This window comes from Hesperophylax consimilis, chromosome 18 (genome assembly GCF_061612785.1).
Source record: "Hesperophylax consimilis isolate HC1 chromosome 18, BYU_Hcon_1.0, whole genome shotgun sequence".
NCBI classification, from domain to species: Eukaryota; Metazoa; Arthropoda; class Insecta; order Trichoptera; family Limnephilidae; genus Hesperophylax; species Hesperophylax consimilis.
This window is the reverse complement of record NC_142853.1, coordinates 18,095,266-18,108,367: the sequence shown is the minus strand read 5'-3', so window position 1 is coordinate 18,108,367 and position 13,102 is coordinate 18,095,266.

Below are 13,102 nucleotides of genomic sequence, written 5' to 3'. Positions count from 1 at the left end.
TACAATTAACTTCTGTAATGATGGCAACTGGCAGTGAACATGTCAGCATGTATGCCTATATTTGCAAGTTTGTCGTTGTACCAATTACAGGTCCAATTTATAAATTCATTTTGATTGGATTTGGTGCTGCATCTGTCAATGTAGAAAAGAGTTTTCTGTCTGGTATATTGAAACGGTGGGTGGAAATTATTATTTTTTGCGATATTTTGTTTCTCAACTACTGGAGGTCAACTTTTCAGTTAATAATTTTATATAGGAGCATCTGATCGGCCAGAAAGTCATCCTGTAGGTTTGAGTAGTTTCATGCTTCGAAAATCTTTCTCGATTTCGTCGTTAGAGTTGTATACATTAAATTTTTTACAATTGAGGAATTTAAGGAATCGCTCCTGAACCCATTCTAACCTGTTAACGTAAACAACGTAGCGATTTTAAACCCTGTGAATAGAATTCTAGTTGGGGACGAACACGTGAATTATAGAAAATCAGATAAGTCTTAGTGCTGCAAAATGTACACGTTATCAGTACAAAACCCCGATTTTTTGTTACTTTGGTAACAATCAGCAATCGGAAGAACTTATAAATAGGTATATCTCCATATGGTCAGCAAATAATAAAATTTGAGCATTGTGATAATATGTCGTAATATATGTATAATATGTCGTAATGTCGTAGATTTAGATAAAGAAAAGCAAGAGACCCAAAATGGACCCCTGACGCACATCTGGAGTGATGATTTTCTAGATGGAGGAAAATCCACCCACTTTGACAATCTGAGACCTGATTGTTAGTTATGAAGATATTGAACTGCATGAATACCACGATTAACAAGTTTTTAAGCAGGACGTTGTGGTTGATCAAAGGCCTTGCTGTAATCGTTACACGTACACGTTTATCCGTGCAGGCAAATAAACGATTTGAAAATATTATATTTTTAGCAATAGAGCCACATGCAAAGAAATTCGTTAATCGAATTTTTTACACAAGGGAAAAACTGGTCGAAGACTATATTTTCGTGTGCAAAACTTGGAAATAGGTCCATAGTTATATACTTCCATTTGTCTGGAAATGTACCAGTCTTGAGCGATATTTTGAAAAATATTGACAGCGGAAGTGATTTGCACACTCGGTAATGAACAGCAGTGGATACCATTGACACAACTCCTCTTCTGGATCGAGCCTTTTTAAATTTTAGATATAAGGTCAGCATCGATGAAAACTGGTCCGATCGCACTAACGTGCTCAACTACAGAGTCATCGTAGGAAGTTCTCGGAGAGTCGGCCGGTTCGTAGACGGAATGGAAATAATCCGCAAATAAATAACAGACTGCCTGATCACCCTCGACTGTTTCATCCTTAGATTTAATATTTAAAGAATGGAAGCTGATTTTTATTTATTTTACATATGATCAATATGCTTTGGGATCTCTCTTTTAAGCGTTTTTAATAAAGTTTTCGTGACACTTCTTTGCCATTTTTTCTATCTGGTTCGTACACGGAAAAAGATGAGTATTGCAAATTTATTAAGAATCTCATTAAATTATTCGTAAACACTTTAAAACAGGACTACAGGCCCTTCACGAATGAATTGTTGGGTTTCTTGATATTATTTTAGTAAAATACGAATGTATTATCACGATGTAGGAACACGTGTTAATAAAAATCCTAATACTGTCGCATATTGTCACTATATATTATAAAAGCAAATGCAGGTGCATGAACACGTGTTTCGATTTATAAGAAAATTACTAAAAGTGTATTAGGAAACAGCCTGCAATCCAGTTTTTAACCAGATTATCAATAATTTGAAGAGATTCTTGATAAATTGGCAATACTTATTTTTCTCCGTGTAGCCTTGAAAAATTCGCGTAATCGGAGAGGTTCTATAAAATGTATTATTTTCACAAATTGTTTTACATCATGCTCAAATCTTCCTGAATTCTAAGTGGAAGTTAATTAATTAAATACATTATGTTCATATTAATCCTATTAGATGTTCTTAGATAACTTAGCAATCCGTTTAATGAAAACAACAAAATGTTTAAGAATAAGGTAGTTTTCATACATAAAAAAATTTCAAGTAAGGCTGCAAAAAGCCATAATGGAAGAAATTGAGCTAAAAGCCATTTTCAAATAAAGAAAGCGAGCAATAAATCTAAATCAAAATATTAACAGATATTAATGTCATGTTTAAAAAAACGCTTTTATTTTAGGGTAACGTACAAAGCACTTATGTAGTTCATTTCCTTCGCCGTAAAATTAAAAATGCATTCAAATTCAGTCGTATTGTACCTAATATGATAAATCATGCCGGGCTTAGAGCAAATAGCAATTGTCTTTCTTCGCTCCGTGCGCTAAGGCCGTCCTCTGGGCAGTATTTCTAAACGTAGCCTAGTACCAGAGCTCCATGAAACAAGGAAGGATGATTTCCTTTGAGATTCCCCTACTTACGCTTTACCCACATACACATTACACACGGAGGACATAGATAGTGTACGTCACATTATAAAGCGAAATATATCGGATTGTCGTCGGGCTGAATTTAAAATATGTCTGACCTTTTCAGCGTAAGAATATAATGTAATATGACAGTACGGAGTAAGATTTATTCCATTCTTTGGTAATTGTTGAAACTTTTTTGGATTGCTTCGGACTCTTGGGTTGATAATGATCTAATTTGTGCATATTTACGGGGACATACATTATTTGATTGTACATAATATTTTTTATGATTTTTGTGCAACTGATCCTAACTGTCTGAATCCAGTTGGAGTGTGGCATTCCCGATAGGAGTATGTTATGAACAGTGACGGCTTGTGACTTTTGAAAAATTCGACTTAATTGATGTTGTTTGTTCAAGAAAATTAGATTTTTTGGATGAAGATTTTAAGGATATTTCAGTTAGGAACAAATTTCCTGAAAATCTTTGTATAAATAACCGAATTTTCGAATGAAAAAAGTAAAAGTTTTCAGCTACAACATCAAAAATGCCATCTTTTTGTAATATTAGCACTCTAGAAAGTCACGAGCCGCCACTGGTTATGATGCTGAAGGGAGTGGGAAAGGAAAGGAATAGAGTTTAAATTAGTGTGTACTTTGAACTATAAATAAGAAAGTGTGAAAATTCGTACTAGAATTTGAAATACTAAGTAGTAGGTCTGTGCATAGTAAACCTAGCGCTCTCATATTTGTATATAGGTAGGTACTTTGATATATATTATTTTGTGATATTGTTTATTGTATAATTTTGTGTCATACATGTATTAAAAATTAAAAATGTTTTATATATATTATTTGTAGAACCTACAGACAAGCCGTCATGTGTGACAGCTTTGTGGGACTGCATATACCTGTATCTTTAAAAATTTATAATAAATAAAAAAAAATAAAAAAAAAGCATGTTTCTTATTTTATATTATTTAATAAATCAATGCCAAAATTTCCTCTGAAATTTATAAAAATTGTAAGCAGATTCTTAAATATATTTTTACTTAATTACAAACCATGTATACTCGTATTTCAACTAACGTTTTTATTTAAATTTCACATAAGGAATTATACCATTTGTCCCTCAAAGCTTCACTATTTCAATAACAATCCTTGGTATTTATTTTGTCCTTTTTCTAGTTCAGCGAAAGTTTATACTTTTGTCCTTTTTTTAGCTTTTTATCATTTTGCTAGTTGTGCGGCTCAATAGGTTGTGAAGGTGTCGTGTGGACTGAACCAAATACATTTGTCAGGGTATGCACAGCAGAACGATGAATTAATAGTTTGCATCTTTGGTTCCCTTCCAATACGATGCAAGGCTAGTAAAGTGACTGTTGTGTATCTCTCTCCTCTGGAAGTTAGTTAGATTAACTTAGTTTAAGGTTCTAGGGGTGTTTATGGACCCCCGCCCCTGCAGTGTAAAACGAATTAAAGTTAGCGGCGCTGCCGAAGGTGGAACTTCGCAGATTCTATATATTACAGTACGCACGCCAGTTTAATAGAGGCTTGAATATCTTATTGCCTTCCATATTGGGACATTAATATACGTAATGCATTAATGTTTAATAACCCTGAAAACAAATATGATTTTATCATTCATGAAAAAAAAAAATTAACAACGATAAAATTGCCTAAAAAATTCATTTTAATCATGATTTCTACAAAGATATATATTCATAATAAATAATCACTTAATTTTATCCACTTTTTTTATTTTTTAGGAAGCCAACATGTTTCGTAAGCAATTTCATTTTCAGTATAAAGTAAACCCTGATGAAGTAAGCATTGCTTACAAAACATGTTGGCATTAATTGTATTAAGTATACCCCGATGGAGTAAGCATCGCTTACAAAACATGTTAGTTTTAATTGCATTAATGGTATTAAGTATACCCCGATGAAGTAAGCATCGCTTACAAAATGTTGATTTCCTAAATAATAAAATAGTTGTAAAAGCTCTGCGATTATTTTTTTTAAATAAAAATGGTACCCCAAAATAGGTTTGCTGTGTTTGAAAAAGATATATATTTTGATTGGTTTAAAATTAAAAATCTGACAATCTGCCTGTGGCCAGGGTAGTAGATCCTCTCTGTATGGCCTTGGTGTGAGACTACCGTTTGTTTGAACTACTATTTGGTGACTAGATCGGGATTGACTGGTACCTACTTCCCAAATTTCCTATTCTCCATCTTCTTCCCTTCTTCCCTTCTTCACTTTCTTCAGCCTTACAACATACCTCTATAATTTTGGATGTCATAGTACCACTGTCTTCGGATCGTCGGGAGTAGTTAGGACTACATAAAAAAATGTCGTTTGAAGCATTTACTTGGTTAGGCATTATATTTTTAATTAAATCAAACACAAATGCTTCTTAAAAATTATAATATAATAAATTCTCCAAAAACTGAATATAACATTTCATGATAAAAACTGAGTTCATAGTAAGAACTAAGAGCTGTACGCGTTTTTTTACTGATTTGTATCAAATAACCAAATAACAATAAGATAAATTCATCTAGATATGTTACTTTGAAGAAGAATAAGACAGAGAAAAAATAAAAGGTAACGGTCTCAGCTGGGAATCGAACCCAAGATCACTGCCGTACGGGTACAATGCCTCTAACCAATCGGCTATTGGGATTTAATTACTTTGCGTAATTTTCTCGATCAATTCAAATTCAGAAATAAAAATTTTCCTCAAAACTAATTTACATAATATTCAGATTTGTAACAATATAATGTTTGTAGGTTTTTATTTTTTCTCGAGCAAAAAAAATACATTTTCACTTATTAAACTAGAATGGTTACTTAAGAAAATCTTATTATTTCATTTAACTTAATTATTGTGTTGATTGAATTTCAGAGAAAATAATTGTTTTTTAAAGTTTTTTTTTAATATACAATATCTTCTGGAAGGCAATTAAATAAATTTCTCACAAAGTAGACAATGGATTGGCTGCAATATCGTATAATGTGTACAGTGTTTACATGTTTGCAATCATGTTGTCGTGTAAAGTTTGTGTGCATTTGCGACGCTAAAATGAATTCTCTGTTTGCAAGAGTTTACTATCTATTTTATGTAATAAAACACACACTTGCTTATTGTACTAATACATTTTATTTTTGAAAGTAGTTATTTTTTATGTATTATATTATATTATTTCATCATCTTCACTATCATTGCAGCTACAACTTCATTCTTCATGTTTATGGTGATTGGGCTTTATTTTATTTGAGGAGAATGGAAAAACCGTGACTCTCGAGGCTCAACGTTATGTTTCCATAATGATTTTTTTTTTAACCTCAATTGGAAGAATGAACGGAGGAAACAGATCTGGCTTCAACAGGACGGTGTTATTACCCATACGGCTCGAGTTTCAATTACGAAATTGCTACAGATGTTCCCTGCGCGCCTCGTCTATCTGACGGGTGACGTGGGATGGGACGCTCACCTAATGTAAGCATTTGCGACTTCTTCATATGAGGCTACCTGAAGGAAAATGACGCAAATAAACCCGTCGAGATGTGCCAAAATGCGGCCGACAACGTAAAAAATCGCCTTCATCAATGTGTCGCTGCTGGGGGCCATCGAAAGGTTAAAAAAATGGCACGTTGTGAAGGTGTGGACGCTGGAGCGATTTCTGGAAATGAAAAGAAAGCTCAGTTCGTTTTCTTTCTGGAGTAAAAGGTCCGTGAGGGTCCCTTTATGAAATAGGCTGCCAGCTATAAGGGTATAGCCTAGACATGCTGGGGATGATGGTTGTGTTCTGATTACTATTCACTAGATTATTATTGCTTGGTAAAGTGGAGGAACTAGCGAAGTTTGTTTCGAAGAGATTGCATTTCTATAGGTAGCCCTTTTTCTTTCCCTCCCCTCTCCGCGCATTTCTTTAAAAAAAAAAGACTTAGTGGTTAGTAAAAAAACTAATATAGACCACAACAGGTGGAGACAGTGGCGGCGACGACTCCAGAGAGAGATGACAGGAAATCTACTAATCCTGATACTCTACGCATGTTGATTCAATACTTCACATTTTATTCATTAAAAAACTATTTCATGTTCTCCGAGAAAATTTTAATTTTTAGGATTTTAAATAAGATCCGATTTAATATCCGATACGAATAACGACTTCAAAATTAGGGATAGATATTCTGTCAGGAACAAGATTAAATTAGACACACGGTTTTATGAGAAAAGTTTTTACAATTTCATTGGTAAAGAGGTCACCCACTCTAATTAAACGGAACTGGATTACCACAAAACATGTGCATATTAATGGTTCGTTCATATGGGGGAAGACTCCTTTATATGAATTTCACAAACAACAAACCACACGACGCTGAAAAATGAGCATTATTGCGAAATAACTCTTAAGATATTGTTTACTGTATACTCTACACAGGGATCGAGGGAAACTTAGTTTAGGATACGTAGGTATGCCACCCGACGGTAAGTATCACTAGCTTAGCAGAAAATCAACGGACAAAGGCCGAAGACCACAATTTATTTAAATGTGAAAGGGCGCAACACCGCATAATAGAATACAAAATATTATGTTGATCACTCAAATTAGTGATCGTGATCGATTCGATCAATTTGATCCGATCACGTCACTTTTTCAATAAAGATTCCATCATTCAATCGATCAGCATCCGTAATTGGCGTGGCCAACGTCGACCACAGATCTGTATTGCCAGTATAATAGGGACATTATGAAAAAAATTTTTTGAATAGACGCAAAATAAAAGATTGTTGTTACCATAAATAGGCTGTTATTGCATTTACAGTCAGGTGTGGCTAGGGAATCCCTCAGTAAGGATCAGGTTTCTCCGAATTTTCTTTTTATGGTAATTGTTCAAGTGTTTAAAAATATATCCTTATAAGACTTCCAAAATAAGCGAGTTCGAAACTCGAGACAACCGGTATACACAACTTATACGTCTAGGATCTACTTTAACAATGTGCAGAGCGCAGCAATCGATCGAAATCTATGCCTTCTATAGTCATGGTCAAAATGGCGATGAACAGCAGATCGATCAATCGAAGATCGTATCCTTTTGATCCGATCACTACCCACTCTCCAGTGGGTAGTGATCGACCCCAGTCATGTAAATGATCGATCGATACTTCAAGACTAACACAAATACAAAAACAAAACAAACAGGAACAGTGAATGTTGTGTGGAAAGTTTATATTACACAAACCTTTAAGGAAATACTCATTTCCAGATAATCAAAAAAAAAATCATTTGGAACTATGCTGGAAAACTATCAAAAATTCCTATTTTATTTTTGAATTTCCAATATCATCGGATTGAGTCATTGATTATGAAAAAGGATCACAGACTTATTTACTTTTTTCACATTTTCCAGGCCGCCCCGTGACGGATACTTTTTTAATTTTTAAATTCATTAACTATATTTTATTTATGGGTATTCTTTATGTTAAAATTATTTCTTCCTACGCGTTATTTAAATTAATTAATATAATTTGAAATACGTTAAAGACATATTATAAAAGGCTACATAAATTTGTGATAAATAAGCAATTACTCAAAAATATTTAACAAAACATATTAACAAACAATGTGCATGAAGTGACAGATACATTTAAATTGTATTACTCATTAAAATATTCCCACTTTACCGTGCTGACAGAAATAGCGAACGTAATCCACCAAAAATAATTATATCACCAGAGTTTTCAGCACTTCGATTGTCGTACTTCAAAAGCGCGATGCCCTTAATATTGTAATAACCATCCCCGACTGTTGAACTGTTGAAGGGTTCTCAGCCCCGAATTAGTCGCTTACTTGCATTACAAGGGTTGACGTTGTACCAAACAGTCGACATTCGAAATATACAACCTCCATGCTCCCACGTTCACTTGCTATCCGAGGCTTTCGTTCGAAGCAAGTTATTTTTTTTTGTGCTGGAGGACAGGAGTAAAATTGACGACTTTCTGAAAGTAAGGGGTATTTGAAAAAATGCACCGTTAAAAATTTATTGAAATATGTTTAAGTTTTCAGTAATTCTTTAAAATTTTTATTAATTATTTTCTGGTTATTTATTTTTAAAAAAATTCTAGGTATATTGACCGGTCGGTGGCTGATTTGACATCTCGTTTGGGTCCCACCCAGGCGTATTGTGTTCTGGATAAGTCTTCTATAATAACATTAGCAACATTTTCCGCTTACTGTGGTGGTAGTAGGAGATTTTCAAATATTTTCAGGTAAGACGTAACCCGGGATATAATATTTGTCTTTCTTGATAATATAAAATTTTGTTCTGTTGACCTTAAGTTTTTATTCATAATATCAGAATCGGTAACATTTTTTAATGAGATTTATTTGAGTTTTCTGAGTGGTGCCGCTTGAATTAAAATATTTTACTCTTACACTAAACTTGAGTGGTACACGAACAGAGCATTTTATTTTCTGACCTTAAATTGAACGTAATTATAAGAAAGAAAGAGTCAGAAAAAACTCAAAATGAGATAAAACCACTTTGGTCAAAAAATTGATTAATCAAATGTACATAATACAATGTTTTTATTCAGAATACAATGTTTTGCAGAACCGAATTTTTTTACATAATAAAAATATACAGATGTCAGTAGTTCAATGTTTGGATTATGTCTCAAACAATTAAAGATATAAGTCAACGTTTGTACTATTCTTCTGAAAATGGTTATACGGGGAAACCATTTAAGACATTAGTTCCTAGTGATGGCAAGTAATATATTTAATAAATCTACTTTTTTAAAAGGAAAGGGAATAAAATAAAAAAAATGCATTTTGAAATTAACATTTTTTATATAAACAGCAGAGATATTATTTCATAATTCTTACAGAAATAGCATACAAATAAATATTCAGATCCTGAGTATCAAGATATAAAGTATCTGTTATTGATACTTTTATATATTATGAAACATATAATATATAATCAAATACATTCACAATCTATTAAAATTATAGGTAGTAAAAACAATGAGTAATAATTGTTTATTCAATTCTAATAGCATTCATTATACACAATGTTGAAATAAACATTAAGTTGTTTTATCTATCATATTCTAATATTTTTAACATTGTCATATTTATCTACGATTATTATAGTATTTTAAATAATTACAGTTGATTGATAAATTTATATAATATTATGTTTATATTAGATTCCATTATAAATAATAAGCGTACTCGTAAATTTACATTCATTTTCAAACTATTACCATGTAGTATGGTGGGAGTAGAAATTAACGTTATATTACATTAAATATAATTTAATATCTATCGCATTTCTACACAATTCTAGATTAAATCCGTAATTTCAATTAATATCTTACATATAAAATTACATGGTTAAGATACATGAGCATTTCGACACAGTATTTGGGTAACCTACTTATTGTTCAAAGTTACTTCTTACTAAATAATGAGAGCGTTAATTTTATGCACTAATTTCACTAAAGTTAAATTGTTTATATAAACAACATACTGTATAATATATAAGTATATATTTTTCTACGCAAATGCAGAGTTCTGTTTCACTTGATGTCTACCATCTTAGATCTGGCGATTATATGGAGCAATAATGAAATCAGAGAATAAATATATAGACAAATGAAACTATACTTGTTTTTGATAACTTCTACGCACGGGGTTTGTATGTTACTGTTGCCAAACAGACGGATTGTGGCACTATCCGTATTTTGTTGCAGTTTCATATTATATATGTAAGGTTAAGTTTTTTAAATCAAAATGCTTATTGACATGAATACTCTCATCAAAATTGATCATTCAAACTCCGACGTGACTCCATTTTAGAACGACGTGCTGTAAACATGGTGTATACATAGTTTAAGGATAACGGAATATATAAGTTTTTATTATTTAAAAGCTCTACATTTTAACAACTGTATGTTATTATTATATAATATTATTTAAGCTTACGCTGAGTCTCTACCTAAAAGTTTACCCTTTTATTACTATATTAACATTTGGAAACTATTATGTACAATTAAAAACTAGGTAGGTATATATAATAATTGTATACAGGTGGGTTAAAACAATGAACAGTTTTCGTAATATATGGCATACAATTTATTAAACAATTGGAAAAATGGCACATATATGACATAAAATGTATTAAACAATTGGAAAAATGGTGTATAAGAGATAATTTATTAAATAGCAATGGTATAGGAAGAAATGGAAAAAATCTAGAATGCGATTAATTTAAACAAGTAGAAGTCATACCTACAATGTACCGAGTGTGGTCAAATTTTACTAAAATTAATGTGCTCGTTATTTTTTTTATAAAAAAGGGTTTGAAATGCCACTACCTTATTTCGATTGTTTTGAAGCGTGGCGTTGTTTTTCATAAGTAACTATGCTTTTTAAATATTTTTCTATTTGAGTTTTACTTTTTTATAAATTAACACTAGATTATATTATTAAATATGTACGCTTACATTTTACTATCGTATAATTTAAAATTTACATATCTACTTGAAAGTGACTTTCTGAAACTATATACTAATACCATTGTTTATAAAGAAAATAGATCAAATTCATAAAATACTGATATGTATAAAATATATGAAGATTCAGACAGATCAACATATCGAGTTTTTTTGAGATAAAAAAATAATAAACACTCTTTAAAGATAATTAAAATTTAAATTAATTAATTAAAAAATTGTTGAAAAATAGATTTATTTAAATGTTGTACAAAAAAAAAGATGTGTAATAATTACTATTCACTAACCTTATATTTGCATATTTCTGCCAGCTCGTGAATTTATAACTAAAAGCATTTTTTAAATTAGAAAATTATTTTTAATTTGTAGGTTTTGTTGTTTTCGGAAATTTCGTTATTGAAAAATTGAACCGCAATTATTACATAAAGGAAAAGCGGATTTTCCTTTGCTGTTCGAACATAATTGGTTTGATTATAATTATCGAGTAATAACTTAAGGGTTCATCCACCGTAATTATACGAGAGCTCATTTGGATCATTAAAAATAATTAGAATTCATTTTATCGTATGATTAATACGAGAAAACCGATATTGGAGATTTTTGAGTCCTCTTTCGGGTCGGTAAACTAGATTATTTTAGATTTTACCCAAACAAAAAATCATAGCAGTTTTTTTTGTAAAAAATCTTAATTCTTTTAGATGCGATATGTGGAAGTGCATTTTGATGATATGTACAGTTATACAAAATACAGTAATGAAACTTAAAAAAAACAATAAATTATAAATAAAGGTATTCGTATTTGGAAAAAAATATTTTAATATGTTTTTCTTACGCTGACACTTTTAATGTAATGATTTGATTAGAAATAATATTTACAAAAAAAAATTCTAAAAAAGTTTAGTAATATTAGGTATTTAATTTAAAAGTAAATTGTTTATAACGAGAAAAATACCTTACTTACCCCTTAAAATAACAACATTTATACAATATTTGTCTCTTACGTACGTAAGTTGAGTAGGTAGGTACATTTTTAATTCAATCTTCTATCAAGTGAATTCTATACGAATTTATAAACAATCCTAAATGTTGTATGTACACAAATAAATATCTATTACTAAACAACTTTATTTGGTTACTTATAAATTTATTTACATGAATAATCAAATCACTTAAACGTCTTTCATTGATTATAAATAAATATCTACTAAGTTTATGTCAAGGTTAAAATTATTTTATTATGTACATTAGATCAACTGATTTTAAAATCTCCGCCACTGGTTTTTCACAACCATGTTTTTTTATTGCGTATATCAAAAGTGTTTTCATAGTGTTTTTATTTTACAGATATAAAGAATTAGGTCGCACTCACTAGAATGTAAAGGTTATTCGAAGAAGCAAACGGATTAATTACTTACGGAAAAATAATAAAATAAACATAAACAAAAATCAAAAGTTCATTGAGGTTAGTAATGATGATAACGTTAAAATATCTGACACAGATACAATGCAACATTGAAATTCGTAATATTTGCATACATTACAAATTAATTTTCTCACTATTACTGTAATCTTACTGTAGCTATAATCCGATGATGTTTATAAAGATTTGATAAATTATTAAATGCTTTTAACATTAGCAATACTTTTTTTAATGTTTGCATATTGAGGTCCCAAGTCCCAATTAATTTAAAATCATTAGCATTTGTGCGTTGATATATGTATTAGTTAAACTGTAAAAAATAAGGCAAAGTACCTACCTACCATTTTTCAATCGTTAAATAAGTAAAAAAAAACTCATAAAATAATGAGATGCAAAATGTACTCACACCGTGATGCTTTGATTTATTTCAGTTTTTTTTGTATAATTTTTTTTAGACGTTTTCATTTTAATATGAAGTAAATTCAAATCTATGGCGAAACTGGTAAGTACAGCATAGCTAGAAACGCACATTTAAATTCTTCTTGAATTTTAGTTTACAATGGAGTGATTTATTCCAATTCAGTTGACTAAGTTCATAAATTATGTAGGTATTCATGTATTCACTATAAATCAAGTGCATCTGAATCTAGTAGCAGAGTAAAATATGTCTCCCTTGAATGGATTCTATTCAATCTGTATCTGGATTCGAAATCA